This window comes from Giraffa tippelskirchi, chromosome 13 (assembly GCF_054371585.1).
Source record: "Giraffa tippelskirchi isolate mGirTip1 chromosome 13, T2T-mGirTip1v1.2.pri, whole genome shotgun sequence".
Lineage (NCBI taxonomy): Eukaryota > Metazoa > Chordata > Mammalia > Artiodactyla > Giraffidae > Giraffa > Giraffa tippelskirchi.
Genome location: NC_137287.1, coordinates 94,600,395 through 94,622,429, shown reverse-complemented (window position 1 = coordinate 94,622,429; position 22,035 = coordinate 94,600,395). Strand labels below are relative to the sequence as shown.

General features: G+C 39.0%; 1 protein-coding gene and 1 long non-coding RNA gene across 51 annotated transcripts in view; one reads left to right on the top strand and one right to left on the bottom strand.

The window, feature by feature from the left end:
* The window catches only part of PTPRA (protein tyrosine phosphatase receptor type A), a 173,045-nt gene that overhangs the window by 13,578 nt on the left and 137,432 nt on the right, over positions 1–22,035 (top strand). For 22 of the 50 annotated variants that reach the window (XM_081558989.1, XM_081558977.1, XM_081559004.1 and 19 more), the window contains exon 2: positions 21,374–21,471. The exons of the other annotated variants lie outside the window; for them this stretch is intronic. The gene's annotated coding sequence lies outside the window, so the exon portion shown is untranslated. The remainder of the gene's footprint in view (positions 1–21,373; positions 21,472–22,035) is intronic. 50 annotated transcript variants of the gene reach the window in all.
* Positions 11,908–18,090, bottom strand: LOC145532932 (uncharacterized). The gene is made up of 2 exons (XR_014073717.1): positions 17,188–18,090; positions 11,908–15,349 (listed from the first exon to the last, which is right to left on the bottom strand). It is a non-coding gene; the product is annotated as an uncharacterized LOC145532932 (long non-coding RNA).

Sequence of the window (22,035 nt, the reverse complement as noted above, 5' to 3'; positions counted from 1 at the left end):
CTGAGAAAACTAAAGGCTCTATGTTTCCAGGATAATTCTTAAGAGGTGCCCTTCCTTATATTAGAGTTCTGAATTGGACATCAATAGGGGAATCAGTGTTTGAGGTTTGTTTTACAACCCTCCGTGTGTTTTATTTTGTATTTTTTCAAATTAACCTCTTAATATTTTTTTCTGAATCAGATTGGGCTTGTGTTTCTTTCATTTTTCCTCGTCAGACCTTATAGTTATTTTGTTTATTTGTTTTTAATTGGAGGATAGTTGCTTAACAATGTTGTGTTGGTTTCTGCCAAACAACACCGTGAATCACCCGTAAGTATACACATACCTCCTCTGTCTTGAACCACTCTCCCACCCCACCCCCCATAGTTATTTTAATTTGGGGAGTTGAAAGTGGCTAGAGTTCATAGCCTATACCTGATGCCAAAAGCTTGAGTTAAGTAGAAAAGAGTAGCTTTATTACTTTGCCAGGCAAAGGGGGCCACAGTGAGCTAATGCCCTCAAAACTGTGTGTCCCCACTTGGGGACGATGGTGAGAGGTTTTAAAGTAATTGTTCAAAGAGCATGATCGGTTCTCGGACATTCTTCTGATGGGTTAGTGGTAAGGTAAGTAGGAGTCAACATCATCAACCTTCAGGTAGATCCAATGGGTCTGGGGTCTACATGCTTGTGGGCAGATGACCATCTTTAATCTTTAACTTCTCCCACCTGGAGGGGGTTTCAGTGTCTGCAAAATAGCATAAAGATACCGTTATGTGTATCTGTTGATGGGGAAACAGGACCCTGCCCAAAAGCTACTTTTGGCTGTTTCTCCTTGATCTCACATCCCCTCCTCCCTAATTAACAACTGCTTGAATCTGCCCACTGGAACTCAAAGAAGGTCATGGAGACTGAATGAAAGCTATTGCCTATAATCAAAGAAATGGGGGAAACAGAAAGGCCTTGTGCCCAGGAGCCCTACAGGGCCCTGTGCCATACCATTACTTGCAGTTCTTTGTGAACGTGGGCAAAGTACTTAACCTTTCTGGGACTGTTTGCTCATCTAACATATGGGTTCATCGGTAGTACTGGTTTACTGCATGTTTGTTTTAAGGATTAGATAGTGCACCTCAAGTGCTTAGCAGAGTTTTTTGTGTGTAGTAAACTTTGAGTAAATGTTTTACTGAAATAAAGTTTTCAATATTATAATGATCTTGATTTTGTCTTTCCTCCCTAGTAATTGATGAGGATACAGTGTTGCTCTAGCTGTATAATTGATCACAGAGTAACTTTTATCTTGCAAGAGTTTCAGTGCGGGGGATAATGTGGCAAGGATGGGAGAGGAAGAGACAAGAGAAGGATTGAGTAAATGGGATAAACTGTGCAACATTTGCTCCCTAAACCATCTTCCCTGGAGTTCTGTGGTACACTTTCTTTGTTTTTCTCTTCCTTTCTGGCCACATGTCAGTTTCCTTAGGCCTCACTTTGACCATTCCTTGACTTACCAAAGAGTACTCTTGTGTTTTAAGCTACATGCCTATGCCTAGGGTTTCAACTTCCAGTTCTTTGCTAATTAGGAGAAAATTCGTCCTTAGCACTGGATGATGACCATCGACCTACTCTCATCGTCATTGGACAGTTTCCCAGGAACCTGTAACAGGCTCAGAATTGACCACATCTTCTTCCCTTTAAGTGTGTTATTTTTATATTCTCTATCTTGATGAGTGAAACAACCCAGTAAATCAAACTTGAATGACATTGTTCTTATGGTTGGTGATACAGTCGCATCTGTTTTAACTTTAATATTTCTCAAAATTGCCTGCTTTCCCCCACCTCTTCTGTCCCTCAGCTCTGGTTTTCTTCTCACTTAGTGCCCATTATTATTTCCTTATTCCAGATCATGTGTCACATTGCTGCCAAGAGTGATCTTTTTGACTTCCTTATCTAATCACAGCACTCCCCAGTTTGAAATCCTCTGGATAAAATCCAAAGTCCTTATCAGAGCAAGCTTTTGTGACCAACCCCTCTTAACCTTTTAGCCTTAACTTTTCCCTGTATCCATGACTGTGCTGTGCTCTTTCAGACTCTCTGTCTTTGACTGTGCATCTCCCTCTTTTTTACCTCAAATTATAATTTCTTACGTAAGGATCAGCTCCTCCAATCAGCATTGTCTTACTGACCGTCTCAAGACTGATCTAGGTATTTTGTTGTTTAGTTGCTAAGTCATGTCTCACTCTTTGCGACCCCACGGACTGCAGCATGCCAGGCTCCCCTGTACTTCACAATCTCCTGGAGTTAGCTCAGATTCATGTCCATTGAGTTGATGATGCCATCCAACCATCTTATCCTCTGCTGCCCCCTTCTTCTTTTGCCTTCAATCTTTCCCAGCATCAGGGTCTTTTCCAGTGAGTCAGTTCTTTGCATCAGGTGGCCAACGTATTGGAGCTTCAGCTTTAGCATCAGTCCTTCAATGAATATTCAGGGTTGATTTCCTTTAGGATTGACTGGTTTGGTCTCCATGCTGTCCAGGGTACTGTCAAAAGTCTTTGCCAGCACCGCAGTTTTGGAAAGTATCAGTTTTTCAGTGCTTTGACTATATGGACCTTTGTTGCCAAAATGATGTCTCTACTTTTGAATACTTTTGAATATGCTGTCTAGGTTTGTCATAGCTTTCCTTTCAAGGAGCAAGCATCTTTTAATTTCATGGCTGCAGTCATCATCTGCAGAGATTTTGGAGCCCAAGAAAAGAAAATCGGTCACTGCTTCCACTTTTCCCCCTTCTATTTGACATGAAGTGATGGGACTGGATGCCACGATTTTAGTTTTTTGAATGTTGAGTTTTAAGCCAGCTTTTTCACTCTCATCTTTCACCCTCATCAAGAGGCTCTTTAGTTCCTTTTTGCTTTCTGCCATTGGGGTGGTATCATCTACATACCTGAGGTTATTGATGTTTTCTCCTGGCAATCTTGATTCCAGCTTGTGATTCAACAAGCCTGGGATTTTGCATGATATACTCTGCATATAAGTTAAATAAGCGGAGTGACGATATACAGTCTTGTCATACTCCTTTCCCAGTTTTTGAACCAGTGAGCTGTTTTATGTCCAGTTCTAATTGTTGCTTCTTCACCTACATACAGGTTTCTCAGGAGACAAGTAAGGTGGTCTGGTATTCCTATCTCTTAAGAATTTTTCACAGTTTGTTGTCATCTGTATATTCAAATGCTTTAGTATAGTCAATGAAGCAAAAGTAGATGTTTTTCTGGAATTTCCTTGCTTTCTCTATGATCCAACGAATGTTGACAGTTTGATCTCTGGTTCTTCTGCCTTTTCTTCATCCAGCTTTGACATCTGGAAGTTCTTGGTTCACGTATTGCTCAAGCCTAGCTTGGAGGATTTTGAGCATAACCTTACTAGCATATGCTGCTGCTGCTGCCGCTAAGTCGCTTCAGTCGTGTCTGACTCTGTGCGACCCCATAGACGGCAGCCCACCAGGCTCCATCATCCCTGGGATTCTCCAGGCAAGAACACTGGAGTGGGTTGCCATTTCCTTCTCCAGTGCATGAAAGTGAAAAGTGAAAGTGAAGTTGCTCAGTCATGTCCGACTCTTCGCGACCCCACGGACTGCAGCCTACCAGGCTCCTCCATCCATGGGATTTTCCAGGCAAGAGTACTGGAGTGGGGTGCCATTGCCTTCTCCCTACTAGCATATGAAATGAGCACAATTGTGCGGTACTTTGAACATTCTTTGGCATTGCCATTCTTTGGGATTGGAATGAAAACTGACCTTTTCCAGGATGTCTGACTTTAGGTGAATGACCACACCATCAAGGTTATCTGGGTCATTAAGATCTTTTTTGTATAGTTCTTCTGTGTATTCTTGCCACTTCTTAATTTCTTCTGCTTCTGTTAGGTCCTTACTGTTTCTGTCCTTTATCGTGCCCATCCTTGCATGAAATGTTCCCTTGATATCTCCAGTTTTCTTAAAGAGATCTCTAGTCTGCCCCATGCTATTGTTTTCCTCAGTTTCTTTGCATTGTTCATTTAAGAAAGCCTTATCTCTCCTTAGTATTCTCTGGAACTCTGCATTCAGTTGGGTGTATCTTTCCCTTTCTCCCTTGCCTTTCACTTCTCTTCTTTCCTCAGCTTTGTAAAGCCTCCTCAGACAACCACTTTGTCTTCTTGCGTTTCTTTTTCTTTGGGATAGTTTTTGTCACTGCCTTCTGTATGGTGTTCAGAACCTTCATCCATAGTTCTTCAGGCTCTCTAATGTATGTAATCCCTTGAATCTATTTGTCACCTCCACTGTATAATCATAAGGGATTTTATTTGTATCATACCTGAATGGCCTAGTGATTTTCCCTACTTTCTTCAATTTAATCCTGAATTTTTTCATAAGGAACTGATGATCTGAGCCACAGTCAACTCCAGGTCTTGCTTTTGCTGACTGTATAGAGCTTCTCTATCTTCAGCTGCAAAGAATATAATCAGTCTGATTTCAGTATAGTGAATGTCCATATGTAGAGTCATCTCGTGTTGTTGGAAGAGGATATTTGCTATGACCAGTGTGTTCTCTTGACAAAACTCTGTTAGCTTTTGCCCTGCTTCATTTTGAACTCCAAGGCCAAACTTGCCTGTTACTCCAGGTATCTCTTGACTTCCTACTTTTGCATTCCAGCCCCCTCTGATGAAAAGAACATCTGTTTTTTGGTGTTAGTTCTAGAAGGTCTTGTAGGTCTTCATAGAACCAGTCAGTTTCAGCTTCTTTGACATTAGAGCAGTTGAAGCATAGACTTGGATTATCATGATATTGAATGGTTTGCCTTGGAAATGAACCGAAATCATCCTGTCGTTTTTGAGATTGTACCCAAGTACTACATTTCAGATTCTATTGCTTACTATGAGGGTTATGCCATTTCTTCTAAAGGATTCTTGCCAACTGTAGTAGATACAGTGGTCATCTAAATTAAATTCGTCCATTCCTGTTCATTTTAGTTCCCTGATCCTAAGATGTTGATGTTCACTCTTGCTATCTCTTGCTTGATCACGTCCAAGTTACCTTGATTCATGGGCCTAACATTCCAGGTTCCTATGCAATCTTGTTCTTTACAGCATTGGACTTTACTTTCACCACCAGACACATTCACAACTGACCATCATTTCTGCCTTGGCCCAGTTGCTTTATTCTTTCTTTAACTATTAGTAATTGCCCTCCACTCTTCCCCAGTAGCATATTGTATACCTTCTCACCTGGGGGACTCATCTTCCAGTGTCACGTATTTTTGCCTTTTCATGCTGTTCATGGGGTTCTCTAGGCAAGAGTACTGGAGTGGTTTGCCATTCCCTTCTCCAGTGGGCCATGTTTTGTCATAACTCTTCACTATGACCTCTCCGCCTTGGATGGCTCTGCACGGCATGACTCAGAGCTTCATTGAGTTACATTAGCCCCTTCTACAGGACAAGGCTGTGATCCATAAAGGGGGATCTAGTTATAGATCCTGTGCTTATTTCTGTCAAGTCAGTTAATCATATTGTGTGATAATCCAGACACTTATAATCTGTACATTGACACTTGCAGATTAACAATTTTAGAAGGATCCCAGTGGTCCAAGATGTGTGGTAATACATAATTTTGCTGGGCATAGATTCATATTACTTGGACTTTGAGTTTGATGGCAGCAGTTGAGTTCACTCAGTTCTTCATGAGCCTAACCTCACTCAGAATCTTAAGCTGTCTTTTTTTATTTCCTGATTTTTCCTGTTCATTTTCTAGTTTTGTAGGTTTTATTTTCTGATTCCAAAATTGGAAATTTGAAACAGAAAACTAAGTCCCTGTAATGACTTGAAAATCCAGGTGGTTTTTAAGATGTCTTTTTCTTCTCATCTCCTCTTTCTATCTCCCTTATCTTTGGCACTAAATTAGGGAATACAAACTCAAATATGTCTTTGGAAGCCAGGCAGCTTATATGAACTAGAGAGGTAGATCTGTTGGGTCTCCTGTCACACTGGAGTTTCTCCATGGCCTATCTAAAGGAATTCATATTTAGCATTTTTATTATACACCATGCTGCTGTTTTGAAACTTCAGTGTAATTGCTAAAGACTGTACCTGTATGACTTAGTTTATGAAACTAAACTCATTAAATAAGTAAAAACTTAAGTAACCGTGCTACTACTTAGTCTTCTAGACCCAGCTGAAGTATTACCTACTTAGTGAAGTCTCCTGAATTCTCTTAGGAATTGGTCTTTGCTCCTTTTGGGGTTGGAATAACAAGTATTGATCAAAATGTATTTTAATTACTCACTTTCATGTCTAATTTCCTGTTAGTTTATTGAAGACAATTATGTATTGAGGAGCATCTTATTGGTTCCATTAGGAGTTCAGTACATTGGTGTTTATCATTGAGCAAAGTGCTAGGATATAGTAAACAGACATGTTTATCAATGAACAGATACTGATTAAAACCAAAATGTGGGAGTCTATAGTATAATATTTCCTTCTCTTGTGATGATTTGAAGGGCTGTGTTCAGTTCAGTTCAGTCGCTCAGTCATGTCAGACTCTTTGCGACCCCATGAATTGCAGCATGCCAGGCCTCTCTGTCCCATCACCAACTCCAGGAGTCTACCCAAACCCATGTCCATCAAGTCAGTGACGCCATCCAACCATCTCATCCTCTGTTGTCCCCTTCTGCCCCCAATCCTATCCAGCATTAGGGTCTTTTCCAATGAGTCAGCTCTTCACATGAGGTGGCCAAAGTATTGGAGTTTCAGCTTCAACATCAGTCCTTCCAATGAACACCCATGATTGATCTCCTTTAGGATGGATTGATTGGATCTCCTTGTGTAGCTACACTAATTTCAGCTTTGTTTCTTGGAAATTACCAAGAATGTTAGTCATGATCAATATGTGTTGCTCTGTTTGGTGCAGACAGATCTGTGTATGGATGGTGACTAAACTTAATTCCAAATAATCAATGGTTCAGCCTCCTGAGAAAAGATCCTTACAAGGGGAACTTCCTGTTCTAATTTCATACAGTTAAGACTCATTAATCACCTGATAATTATAGAAAATGTAAAGAAATTTGAGTAGACCTTGTATAAAGAAAGGGTTTGGAGTAAACAGACCTCAGTTCTATTTCTGGCAGTACTAATGAACACTGTGACTTTAGTCAAGTCTTTCCTGGTCACAGTTTCTTTCTCTGTAAAGTGATAAGGGACTTGATGGTTTCAAATCTTTCTCTAAAATTATTTAATTCTGAAACACTCTAATTTCCAAAATATTACGACCAGTGAAGGAAATACTCATGGCCCAGTTCATTCTAAGAAGAATTTGAAGGACTTTACTGAAGTTCGTATAATACCCATTGTGTATGTGTTTCTGGAGAGATTGTGTTTAGGAACTCTCTAGAAAGACAAGAAACTAGTCAATAATAATCATTACTGAGGAGTGGGGAACTGGATTACTGGTGGGAAGGATACATTCTATTCAGCATATTTTCTTTGGTATTCTTTGACTTTATAGTGTGTGGTTCATAATCTACCCAATAAGGACAAATAAATTTTAACACGTAAATATCCACATAAGCAAGTCAGAATAAAAGGAAAGTAAGGGTCTTATGGTAAGAGAGAGGCATGGGAATGATAGTGCAGTTCATTAGATCCTGTGCATTTATTTAAAGAAGACTATATATTGAGCTCTCAAGTTACAGTAGCCAAAGATTCCAAGATTTTGACTTGTCTTAGAAGATATAAACTATCATCAGCAGTGAAAAACAGCCTTTCCTGGCATTATGGTTTGAGGCATTTTCCTCTTAAAAGGGGTGTTGTGTGATACAGAGAATGTTTTCAATAGTATCTCTACAGTCATACTGTAGTGCAGTTTCTCAAATGGAGGGCCTTGGATATATTTTGGAGAGAGGTTTCTCTGAGTAGACTCGAATAGTTTTAAAAGTTTCAATAATCTGAACTGTAAGCATGTAGATTGCTGACCTTGTAACTGAGTATTGCCACACACTTTCAGCACCCATGTTCGTGTGTGTTTAGGATCAAGCTACATCTTTATTTGTAATTAAGTAGTTTGTGGGACCAAGGGAAGGCCAAGTAGTGCTGGGCACAGTGGGCAACTTGCTTGTAGTTGTTTGAATGGGAAAGTGGTGGGAGAATTGGTATTATATGACATATGTGTTTAGGCCTGCAAGCTTAAACAAACACACAAAAACTTGTAGTAGGTGATCCAGTAGCTATGTTATGAGTGGTGATTTAATTTCAGCATTGAATTTATTGTTACCTATTAATATTGTTAATTTGAATCTTGGTTTTATATTTTTATATTTATAAATTTGTTTTGGTTTTATAGCTGTGTAATAGCACAGTGTTACGTTTATATTTAATCATTAATAAAAGAATTTTAATTAGCAGTGAAGGTGTGTTAAAAATCTTGTTTCATTTAAAAAGTAGTCCATAACTCTCAAGTTTGAGAACTCTTGCAGTAGTGATTTTTTTAAAAATTACTTATTTTTTTTTTTTTACTATGCTGGGTGTTTGTTGCTGCTCAGGCTTTTCTCCAGTTACGACAGACAAGGGCTACTCTATAGTTGCAGTGCTTGGGCTTTTCATTTTGGTGGCTACTTTTGTCATGGGGCACGGGCCCTAGGCTGTGTGGGCTTCAGTAGTTGTGGCTCCTGGGCTCTGGAGCACAGGATCCATAGTTGTGGCTCCTCAACATGTAGGATCTTCCCAGATCAGGAATCGAACCTATGTCGCCTGCATTGGCAAGTGGATTCTTTATCACTGAGCCATCAGGGAAGCTCTGCAGTAGTGATTTTGCTGTAACCTTATTACAGCTTTGCTTGTCTCAACAGAGTCCATAGATGCCCGAATAAGAGGCAGTTTTCTAAATGTCATTTCTCATAATTGAATTTTGTTGATTAGAAAAAGACTTTGAAGTCATGAGTACAGTGGCTGATTAATGACAAATCCAACTTAAATTGAAAATAAAGAAGTCTGAAGATAGTGGTGGTTTTCATAGATGGTGACTCCATCTATTTACATGAAACAACCGTAAGAAAGGCTGAGATGGTTATCACAAAAGTGTTCACCTGCTCTCACCCACAAATGAATGGATACACCAGGCTCCAACCCTCTCAATTGAAGAGAGCATGACTTGAATGAGTTTAGTCTGAAAAAAATGTCAGAGTTGATGTACCTGGCTATTCATTTTAGCTATAAAAAGATATCAGTGATTACCTAATTTCAGATAGCATAATTTTCTGGTGAATCCTCTAATAAGGACAACTCTTTTGGAAAAGGTTTCTCTAGAAACACAATTGGGCTTCCCTGGTAGCTTAGCTGGTAAAGAATCCGCCTGCAATGCAGGAGACCCCGGTTTAATTCCTGGGTGGGGAAAATCCCCTGGAGAAGGGATAGGCTACCCACTGCAGTATTCTTGGGCTTCACTGAAAGATTGAAGGCAGGAGAGTAATCCAAAGGCATTTGTCTTCAGACTGTGTCATCATCAGAAAATTAAAAATTTCCAGATCTTACCTTGCAAGAATGATGGGCAGACATTCTTCAGCCTTGACGATGGGAACACCAAATTCTCTGACCTGATCCAGCTTGTTGACTTTTACCAGCTGAACAAAGGGTCCTGCCTTGCAGACTGAAGCACCACTGCATCCGAGTGGCCTTATGACCTTAGATCTACCCTGGCTGCAGGCCAGTGGACGCTGACACTGGGCTGTGAAGAGGCCTGTACATCGTTCAGAACACACGTCTGTCTGCACCTTGGGGCTTGGAGCGAGATGGTGTGTTCTGCGCTGGCCGACCACAATCGTCTAGGCTGTTGGACTTGACGGTGATTGGCTGCTGCAGATTCAGCAGGGCCGCACCTCTCTCGCTGGCCTCGGTTGGGTAGGGCAGGAGAGAGCAAATTCGAGAATAAACTGGAATGATGGTCTTGGCTGGGCCATGGAGGAACGCAAGCCAGAGAGAAGTGATTGGAAGTGAACTCTTGCCCTGGAATAATCTTGGCAATTAAAACTGATATGTTTTAAAAAAGATTGAAGGCAGGAAGACGAGATGACAGAGGACAAGATGGTTGGATGGCATCACCGACTCAATGGACATGAGTTTAAGCAAGCTCTGGGATATGGTGAAGGACAGGGAAGCCTGGTGTGCTGCAGTTCATGGCATCGCAAAGAGTCAGACACAACTGAGTGACGGAACAAGAATCAGAATTGTTCTGTTCTTTAGAATTGTTGGCTATTGGGAGCTTCACAGGTGATCCATTGGCTAAGACTCCATATTCACAATGCAGGGGGCCCAGGTTTGATTTCTAATCAGGGAACTGTTAATAGACCCCACGTGCTGAAACTAAGACCCAGTGCAGCCAAATAAGTAAAAATAAATATTAAAAAATTGTTGGATTTTATTAAAATTAAATACTAAAAAATTGTTGGAAGCTCAGAATGGTTTTGATTTTAAAGTTGATCTGACCCCAGTTTTTTTGTTAGTTGCTTAATAAAAGAATCACTTTTCTGTTAAGGTAATTGTTCTTGACATCAAAACAGTATTTATCAGCACTGAAGAGTTAACTGCATTTTCTGTCTTTTACATTTCAAATAATTCTAAAAGAATTTTAAAAGAAGAGTGCAAGATTTTATATGCCATGCCGTGTTATCTGATCTGGCAATAGTTTTTTGAATATTACCCTGTGCTTTCAGGGCAGTTTGGCTGTAGACACTGTCAGATTAAAGAACTTCCATTTTTTTCCTTGTTGTAAAAAAGCTTTTAATGAGTGGATATTGAATTGTATATCATGCTTTCTCTGCGTCTCTTAATGCTCGTTTGATATTTCTTTAAATTGTCAATATAATGAATTATATTAATCAACTCTTCATGAGAAAATATTACTTTATGTTTTTTAGTCTCATTTTATGTAATTTTTATTGTAAAATATATGTAACAAAATATATCATTTTTACTACAGTTTGGTGTACATTCATATTGATTGTTGTGATATCATCACCACCATCCATTTCCAGGACTTTTTCATCATTCCCAACTAGAACTCTGTATTCTTTTACCAGTGTGTTCCTGATTCTCCCTCCCTCTAGCCCTTGGCAGCTACCTTTCATTAATTAAAAAGGGAGTTTTTAAATGAAACACAATTTGATCATGGTGCCTACAGTAATATCTTTTTATCTTATACATTGATGGCATCAGATTACTAGTATTTTGGTTGGAATTTTTTCAGTAACAGTTAAGACTATTTTCTAATTTCCATTGTGGTTTCCTTCTTTGATCCATGGGTTATTTATAAGTGTGCCTTTTAATTTTCAACTGTGAGGTTTTTTAATATGGATTAATAGATTTAACTGCATTGTAGGTAAAGAATATGGCCTGTATGATTTTAGTCCTTTAGTATTTATTTGCTGTTTGGCTGAGTGTGTTCTCCACATTGTTAATGTTAAATTATTAACATTTTACCATAATTGCCTTATCTTTGTCACTGTATCCTTCTAGCTATACAAGTTTTCTGAATCATTTAAGAAATAAGTTGCAGACAAAAGGCTCTGTAACTTTTAAATCAGTATATATATCCTAAAAACAAGGATACTCCTCTGTTTAACCACAGTACACTCATTAAAATCAGGAAATAAATATTGATACAGTATTGTCTAATGCACAGACACCTCTCAAATTTCACTGATTTTTCAATTATGTTTTTTACAGCAAAAACAAAAAAAAAAGCTAAAAGATCAACCAAAAACCCCCCTCCCCCTCCAAAAGGGCTTCTCCGGTGGTAAAGAATCCGCCTGCCAAGCAAAAGACCTGGGTTTGATCCCTGGGTTTTGAAGATCCCCTGGAGGAGGAAATGGCATCCCACTCTAGTATTCTTGCCTAGGAAATCCCATGGACAGAGGAACTGGCAAGCTATAGTCTGCGTTCTCTGGGTTGCAGAGAATTGGACACGACTTAAGAGAATAAACAGCAACTCCTCTAGAAAGAAAACCAGGAAAACCTCTTCCTTTCCTCCTTATATTTCCAGTTCAAAGACCATCTAGGAACATGCCTTGCATTTAGTTATCATGTCTCTTCAGTTACAGTTAGTTCAAAAATATTTTGCCTTTTCTAGTAGGTAAATAATATACGTTTTTGTGAAATGATAACTTTGAGGCTATATGAATAGTTCATTTCTCATCAACTTTTTACCTACTAGTTTTTAGCATCCATTCATTGATGATCTGTGCCTAAGTCCATTATTACTATAGTAGTTACCAGATGATAAAATTTATAAAATTTCATCACTCCTTTTGAGTTCATCATTTGGCATTTCACTGTAAGAAAAAGCTTTCTCTACTACTCTGTTCTTTTTATTTATTTATGTATTTACCCTGCTGCCTGGCATGGGAGATCTTAGTTCCCTGACCAGGGATGGAACCCATGCCCCCTGCAATGGCGTCTTGACCACTGGACCACCAGGGAAGTTTCTTTTTTCTCTTAAAATCATTCAGGAGCTTCCCTGGTGGCTCAGTGGTAAAGAATCTGCCTGCCAGTGCAGGAGATCACAGATTCAATCTCTGATCCGGGAAGATCCTACATGCTGCAGAGCAGTTAGGTCCGTGTGCCACAACTCTTGAGCCTGCACTCTAGAGCCTGCATACTGCAACTGCTGAAGCCCACGTGCCCTAAAGCCCATGCTCCTCAACAAGAGAAGCCACCACAATGAGAAGCCTTCGCACTGCAACTAGAGATTAGCCCTTGCTCTCCACAACTAGAGAAAAGTCCAAGCAGTAACACTTCGGCACAGCCAGAAAATAAATTTATTTTAAAAATCATTTAAACATATCAACATGAACTCCTGGATTCCTATGTTATTCATTTACCATTTAGTTGATGCTCATATTGTGCTAGATTTGGCCATAGATACCCTTTCAGGGTGGCTCCTGTGGCCTTTTTTATGTCCCCATCATTTTTTGATCACTTACTTTTCTATTTACACAGTAAGATTTTCCACGCTCATCTTGTACTTTCACTGCCCCAGTCCTGGAATCAACAATGTCATCAGGGAGTTCTGGTTCCTTTTATTAGGGGATGTATTTAGGAAATAAGATCTGAATACCAGATGTGTTCTTTGCTTCTGAGATGTCATTGCTCTTAGGCTCTGTTAGAGGTCAGAGATAGGATAGTGTTGAGATAGGATAGTGTTTTTAAATGTACCTAGGATTTAATTTATAAGTATGACCGAGTGATGGCATGAAGAGGTCAGTGCCATTGAAGGAAGTTGAATTGCTCATAGTTCCCCAGAGGCAGCAGGCACCAAGCTGTTATGCAGGGTTACATGGGAGAAGCACTAAGGTCAGTCAGGAGGCAGAGGAGTGAGGGGAAAATATGGATAAGTGCCTTTATCATTGTGGTGGTGGGAGTTGTTAGGTAGAAGTGTCCCCTATTGGGCAGAAAGTGAAACACGAATGTTGGGGTTTGTGGTTGAAGGGTTTGTAGTGATTTATGCATATACACACGTATCAGATGGTAAAGAATCTGCCTGCAATGCAGGAGATCCGGGTTTCTACCCTTGGGTCGGGAAGATCCCCTGGAGAAGGGAATGGCTGCTACCCACTCCAGTATTCTTGCCTGGAGAATCCCATGGATAGAGGAGCCTGACAGACTGCAGTCCATAGGGTTGCAAAGAGTCAGACATGACTGAGTGACCGACATTTTCACTTTGACATATGTGTGTATACACAAACATACACAGACATCAATATCTGCCTATAAATATTGAAAGCCATTTCACTTTGATACCTTTAGTTTTGTTTCAATACCATGGATTTTTTCTAGTCTTTTTCTGAATTTGTACCTCCTTTCTCTGACATTTAGAATCTGGCTTTCCAACTTGTTCCCTCCAGCACCACTGTGGGTAACAACCTCCTGACCACAAGGGCTATCTCATTGACCCCAGTCCCACTGAAAGTGCTGGCTGAGCACCATCTAGTTCCATGAATCCCTTTTATATACATAAAATTCTCACTTTGCATAGTTCCCATATGCATGAATTTCTGTTACCATGGTTTGGATGACACCAGTCCCCAAATAACAGTTAATGTAACTAAATATAACTTGTAATCAGAAATAACTTCTCCAAAAAAATTAAAATTTAATTTGACTCTGTAATAGCTGATTACAATATTCAGTTGAAGGTAGTATGTTTTTGTTTTTTGTTGTTTTTTTTAAGGAAAAGTGCAGTCTTTGCATTGCTCTCAGCTGAACTTTACACAGCTCTGCATTTCCCTGTCAGTTCCTCTTGGAATGGTGGGTGGGTAGAGAAGAGAGGATATGTACAAAAATGTATTTTTAGTTCTTTTGAACAGAGGGGTTGCTCCAGCCATTGCTATTGATGACAGGAAGTATATTTATAGCTCCAGGGAAGTAGGGTCCTGGTTTTAAGAAAACCTATGAGGCTGTACTTAATATATTTCACTAAAGCTCATTTGCACTTCATAGGAAGTGAAGTTGAGATGAATGGATTTGTAGCCTATGTTATGAAGTATAGTTATTTTCATAAATATATTCAGTCTGCTCCTGAATTTGGATAAAAAAGCTTCCATTTTGAAATTTCACAATTCGTGACACCTATAACAAAGGTTATATGGGATGTGTGTGGAGAGTTCAGATGATAGTATGCAGTTGTGCACTTGAGGGTTAACAAATACTGTTCCCAGTTAGATATCATTTGTGAAGTTCTTACTGGTGGAGCTTCCATTTTAAAGACTGAAACCAGGGTGGGAGGGGGGTTCAGGATGGGGAGCACGTGTGGACCCATGGCTGATTCATGTCAATGTGTGGCGAAAACCACTACACTATTGTAAAGTAATTGGCCCCCAACTAAAATAAATTTATTAAAAAAAAAAAAGACTGAAACCAAAATAATTGTTTATGAGTCATAAGATAATCTCTGTAAAATCAGTTTGGGGTTTTCCACTAACATCATATAATTTTCTCACAGATTTGATTGGGACAGAACTTTTGCCATTGATTATCATGCGCAGTGAACACATTAAACACAAGTTAAATTATTCTGAAGCCTTTTCGCTCTTTTTTTCTACTCCTTTTCTTAATTGAAGGAAGCAAAGAGTTGGTTTCCAAGGATACATCTCTCTTACACTGGTCTCAGATTGATGTAGTCGTGGAAACCAAGCAGTAAACTCATTCTTGGCAGCTGCCACCTCTGGTCCAATCCTTTCTTTTAAAAAGCATGAGATTCTTTAATAATTCATTTTGGGAAGATTGGGGTCAAATGATTCCAGGTCATCCCAGAGAGGGGTTGGGAATGTTGTCAAATACATGTGATTCAGTTAAGTACTAACTACCCACTCTAGTATTGTTAGGCTTCCCTTATGGCTCAGCTGGTAAAGAATCTGCCTGCAATTCGGGAGACCTGGGTTCGATCCCTGGTTTGGGAGGATCCCCTGGAGAAAAGAAAGGCTACTCACTCCAGTATTCTGGCCTGGAGATTTCCGTGGACTGTATAGTCTATGAGGTCGCAAACAGTCGAACACAACTGAGCGACTTTCACTTTAAGTATTAACAAGTTGCTCAACAAAACTACAGTGATAATGACAGATTTGTATGCCTAATTTAAGCAGGACTATAAAGTATAGAATTAATAATATTTAGTCCTTTTAAAAATAATTTTTATTTATTTATTTTTGTCTGTGCTATGTTTTTGTTGCTACTCTGGCTTTTCTCTAGTTACAGCGAGCGGGGGCTACTCTCTAGTTGTGGTGCCTGGACTTCTCATTGCCATGGCTTCTCTCATTGCAGAGCACGGGCTCTAGAGTGGGCTTCAGTCGTTGTGGCAGGTGGGCTCAGTAGTTGTGACTCTCCGACTCTAAAGCACAGATTAGATAGTTGTGGCCCACGGACTCTGCAGTATGTGGGGTCTTCTTGGACCACATAAGACAGGATCAAACCCCTGTCTCCTGCATTGGCAGGTGGATTCTTTACCACTAAACCACCAGGGAAGCTCTGGTTAGTCCTTTTAAAGAATATTTTAAAACATTCCTAAGTATAATTTGAGGATTTTTTTTTTGCTTTTAGCTTTATGAATTTAAAATGTTAAAAGTTGTAGATATGCTGAACTTTTTTTTTTTTTAGCACAATGAAGGTTTTCAACTTAGGGCTTTCCTTGGTGGATCAATGGATAAAGAATCCACCTGCAATGCAGGAGATGCGGGTTTGATCCCTGGGTCAGGAAGATACGCTGGAGAAGAAAATGGCAACCCATTCCAGTATTCTTGCCTGAAAAATCACATGGACAGAGGAGCCTGGCAGCTCGTCCAAAGGGTCACCAAGTTGGACACGACTGAGCACACACAAGATTTTCAACTTACCCACTAAACGCTATTTACTCATGAAATAAAAACATGAAATAATATGCTCTTTAAAATATTTTTGTGGATTCTGACGCCATCTGCTAAGTTGATTAATCTCTCTGCCTCAGTTTCCCCTCTGCAAAATGGGACATAATAATATCCATTTCATAGGGTTGTGGTGGGGAGTAAATGAGCTAAATTATGTAACATACCTAACTTATCAGCAGTATTAAGCAAATATTGGCCATTCAAAGAACAGAATTATGATGAGGTTGTAAAAGCTGAAAAATAACTAAATTCAAAGATGATTTGTACTGAGTTCATTTATGAAAGACCTTGAAAGGAAGGACGATGCCTTTTGACATATGTACTGCTTTTTAGGTTGACAAGGGTGATAGAGGATTTAGGAATCTCCTCCCTATCCTGAATGAATAAATCATCTGCTTTCTTCTCCCTTTTAAACATTTAGTAAGATATTTGTCAGTTTGGGAAACAGTAATTGTTTGATTGATTGCTATGTACTAGGTAGGTGCTAAGATTTCAAAGATGAATGAGACACATTGTGTTTGGAGGGGTATGAATGAAGAAAGGTGAAGAAGTGAGAATGACATATTCTTACAAAACTTAATTCTTTATAAACTGTGTTAAAGGGCTTCCCTGGTGGTTTAGTGGTAAAGAATCTGCCTGCTAGTATAGGAGACAAGGTTCCAGCCCTGATCCAGGAGGATCCCACATGCCGAGGAGCATCTAAGCCCTTGCACGACAGCTACTCAGCCTGTACTCTAGAGCCTGGGAGCCGTAGCTACTGAGCCTGCATGCTGCAGCTACTGAAGCCCACTCTAGAGCCTGTGCTCCGCTCTAGAGGCCACTGCAAGGAGAAGCCTGCACACTATAACTAGAGTAGCCTCCGCTCGTCACAACTAGAGAAAAGCCCACACAGCAACGAAGACCTAGCACAGCCAAAAATAGATAAAATTATTTTAAAAATTTGTGTTAAATGCTACACTAGTAGAATTTTAAATTTAAAAAAATTATGTGATAGGGAAGAGTACAGATTAACTTAATAAAAATATGTAAAATTTATGTGAAAAAATGAAAAACTTTTAAAAGAATATAAAGGATTTTTAAGAGATAAATAAATTCAATATTGGTGCTGTGTTCCTGAATGTGAGAGACTGATAAAGTATTATAAAGACATTATATAGATATCAGTGCTCCCCAAGTTATTCTACAGATTTAATGCAAATTTATTGTAAGCAGTGGGGTGAGCCTTTTCTAGCGGCTAAAAAATTGCATGCATAGTTCATTGGAAGGATGAATTCAGTAGTTGAAAAAAGTTTGAAAAACTTTGAAAAAGAACAGTAGTTGGAGGTCCATAGCAGTGGGTAGGGTATGTGACATTTGACCCTCCAGATAGTAACGTATCAGAAGGTTAAAGGTATTTAAGGGAGCATGGCATTTGTGTTAGAATAGACAAAACAAGTGTTTAGAGCAAAACAGTAAGTTCAGAAACAGACCTGGGTATGTTGGGAATTTAGAATGTGATAAAAATTACATTTAAAAATCAACAAGATGCCACAAATTGGGAGCCCACGCGCTGTAACTGCTGGGCCTGTGCTCTGCAACAACAGAAGCTTGTGCACTGCAGCTAGAGAAAAGCCCGCATGCTGCATCACAAAGCCCATACACTACAATGAAGATCCAGTGCAGCCACAATAATAAATAATAAATAAATAAAAATTTTTTAAAAATCTGAATAAGAAGGATGGAGTATTCAATGAGTGGTCCTGCAACAGTAGGCTATTTTGGAGGAAAATATATAAAGATTGCTAATTTAGACCATGCTCAAATAATCATGAGATTATAGAGTATGCATCAGTTCAGTTCAGTCGCTCAGTCGTGTCCGACTCTTTGCGACCCCATGAGCTGCAGCACGCCAGGCCTCCTTGTCCAACACCAACTCCCGGAGCCTACCCAAACTCATGTCCATTGAGTCAGTGATGCCATCCAACTATCTCATCCTCTGTCGTCCCCTTCTCCTCCTGCCCTCAATCTTTCCCAGCATGAGGGTCTTTTCAAATGAGTCAGCTCTTCGCATCAGGTGGCCAAAGTATTGGAGTTTCAGCTTCAACATCAGACCTTCCAGTGAACACCCAGGACTGATCTCCTTTAGGATGGACTGGTTGGATCTCCTTGGAGTTCAAGGGATTCTCAAGAGTCTTCTCCAACACCACAGTTCAAAAGCATCAGTTCTTCGGTGCTCAGCTCTTTATAGTCCAACTCTCACATCCATACATGACCACTGGAAAAACCATAGCCTTGACCTTTGTTGACAAAGTAATGTCTCTGCTTTTTAATATGCTAAATTAGTATGCGTAATACTGAATTAACTAGACTTTTTTTTTTTTTTTGACTGTGCCATGCAGCATGCAGGGTCTTAGTTCCTCAACCATGTTAGGACTTATGCCCCCTATAGTGAACCACCAGGGAATTCCCAGTCACACTTTTCATTCTTTAGAATATACTGAGTGATTCTTAAGATAATCCAAAGACTCATGGCTGATAGACTACTGTCTAGTATACCATGCCTTCTGCAGTCACTAGTTGAATTTATACTTTCAGGGATCAGTGTGTTCTAAACCTGTCAGTTATACTTATTGTAACCTAATTAAATATTTTATAAACCAATGAAATATATAAAAATAGTTGTTTTTAAGAAAGTTAAGTTGAAGATCTTGAAAGAAGTGAATAAATACGAGTCCCTTCCTCCCTTTTTCTTACTAGTCCCCCACTTTCTTACTAGTTTTGGGCATTAATACTTTAAAAGATTAAGGGAAAGAACCATAAAAATCTTACTAATGCTTCTGTGCTCAGTTGTCTCACAGATGTCTAAGTTTTTGTTCCACTCTAAAGAAGTTGAAGTTTAAAATCATAGATATGTTTTAGGGACATGATGATCTATGTAGGAAAGAACATGTGAAGCATTAATTAGCATATCTGTACTTAAAGAAAATGCCGTGTATGAAAGTAAATGGGTTTAAGTAAAAATCAAATATTTAAGTTACATATATATATATTTATTTTGATTACCTGGTTTACTGTGTTTGTTCATGTAACCAACCAGGCCCGGGTCCTGTTTGTGTTGGATAAAAGTTTTTACCTGTCCCTGGAAGAAATAGAGGTAGTGCTCTTATATGCTTAGGCTAAAGAAAACCTTTCTCCAAAGCATGGTCATCAGACAATTTCTATGAAGGACCAGAGAGTAAACATTTTAGATTTTGCAGTCCAAAAAGCAAAATTGAGGCTCTTATGTAGGTACTTTATAACGAGAGAAAATATATTCCCACAAATTTATCACTGATGAAATTCAAATATGATGATAGTAATAATAATTACTGTTACTACTGAGTACACTTTTTGTAATATAGGTACACTAATAAGAAAAATGGTGATACATTTTCCTTAGTTGGGGTTCAGAGTTAGTGTTTCCTGTCATCAGAATTGATTGCAAATGTTCATCTGTTATTGCTGATCTATAATGAGATTTTACGAATTTCATCTTTGGAAATATCTTCACACAGATGTATAGCCAGTTGATATCAGCCCACAAGCATATGATTTTAATTGAGCATATTAATCCATTGGGAAGCATTTATGGCATTATATTGTAGTTTTCTCTTAGTATTTGCCTTGTAGTGTATCATTACATTGTAGATTAATTATTTCCAATTGAAGGTTAGATGTCAGTGCCATAATTGCACTGTTAAATAGATTTTGAGACATGGATATTTTCTTTGCACTTGCCTTAAAGTCTTAAAAATGCCTCCAGAATTATAATTTAATCTAAAAGTATGTATTCACTGGAAGTTTATTGAGAATTGAGATCTCACTTTTGTTTTAACTTTTGACAGCCCTGGAAGTGTATAAAACAGCTTAATATTACTTACGATTTAAATAATAGCTTTTGTCTAAATGAATTAACTACAGTTTAAATTTCACATGCAAGTCCAATTCTGCCCTATAATGTTAGGTTGAATTTATTAAATATTATAAAACCTGCAACAGAAGCTGTTTCAAAGCCATCAGTGATAATAGTGACTGAAAAGGTCTTAGTGTTCTGAAACTGTAATCTCAGCCCCAAGCTTTAAAAAAATTTTATCACAGTAAAACTTTACAGTTGCTAAGCCATAAAACTCCTGCATAAGCAGGCAAGACAGGTTATTCTGCTTCTGTTGCTGACAGTGATTTAGCCCATGACAGCGAATTAAGTTCACCATTGACACTATTGGTTCATTCGGTAACATGATAAATTTAGATATTTTCCAGAGTACCGGCTGATGAAAAATAATAAACAACCACCTTAGATCTTCACAATCTTTCTAAGTTATTCAACTAAGCCTTTTTCTACTCCATATATATTTTTACAAACTTTATCAATTATAACTCATCTTTCTACTTCAGCTTGTTCCAAATTAGTATTTCCTCAGTTTCTCACCACACAGACTATTCATAGAAGCTAATTCTTCAGATACTTTAAACTTGGCATTAATTCCTTGAGTAAACAACAGCAACTGAGCTGTATTAGTAACATCTAACTCATCAACAGACAGGGTAATTTACTTGAAATCATTTGCCTTAAAAAAAGATGACAAATTTTATTCCCATTGTCTTCAACATTTGGAGCAGCTGGTTTTGCTGAAAGGCTAATAATAATCTCAAGCTTAGTTTCTCTGAATACATTTCTTGAGCTTTGGCAGTCAAGCATTATTTTATTTTGCTTTTCTTTTTGGTCATGACAGTTGGCTTGCAGAATCTTAGTTTCCCAACAAGGGATCGAACCGGGACCCCAGCAGTGGAAGCACAGAATCCTAACCACCAGACCACCAGGGAACTCCTAGGTGCTTTTTACTGACACACAATTGGCAAATTACTTTCCTTGCTTGGCTAACAAATGAGCTTCTTGGGAATTTACTTTTGTTGCAGCTTAATTTTTTTTTTATACTCCTTCCCTTTCTTTCTTCCAGAAATTCTGCTGTGATGAGATATTCTACTTCAGATTTTCTACTTTTTTTGACCATTGCTTTCCTGTGAATTGGGAATATTGAAATGACTACTTAGTCTGGTAATGTTTATATATATTGAATTCTTCTACCTCAAGCTATAGTGTCATTGCATAATAAACAATGTTTTCTCATCGGACTTGATAGCAAAATAATCCACACTGCCCACTGTGCGTTGAAAAGAGTCCACTTTTCTCTTTTCTTGTTTTAACTTCACAGCTGCTGCTGCTGCTGCTAAGTCACTTCAGTCGTGTCCGACTCTGTGCGACCCCATAGATGGCAGCCCAGCAGGCTCTGCCGTCCCTGAGATTCTCCAGGCAAGAACACTGGAGTGGGTTGCCATTTCCTTCTCCAATGCATGAAAGTGAAAGTGAAAGTGAAGTCGCTCAGTCGTGTCAGACTCTTAGCGACCCCATGGACTGCAGCCTACCAGGCTCCTCCATCCATGGGATTTTCCAGGCAAGAGTACTGGAGTGGGTGCCATTGATCTAATACTGAACCAGAAAAGGCAAATGAAAACATGGCAGTCTTTCACTTTTCACTTAAAACAACTTGAATATTGCTTTAGACTTTTACAGGAAGCAAATACTACTACATTTGTCAATGTTTAAAAACCCGAAAGCAAG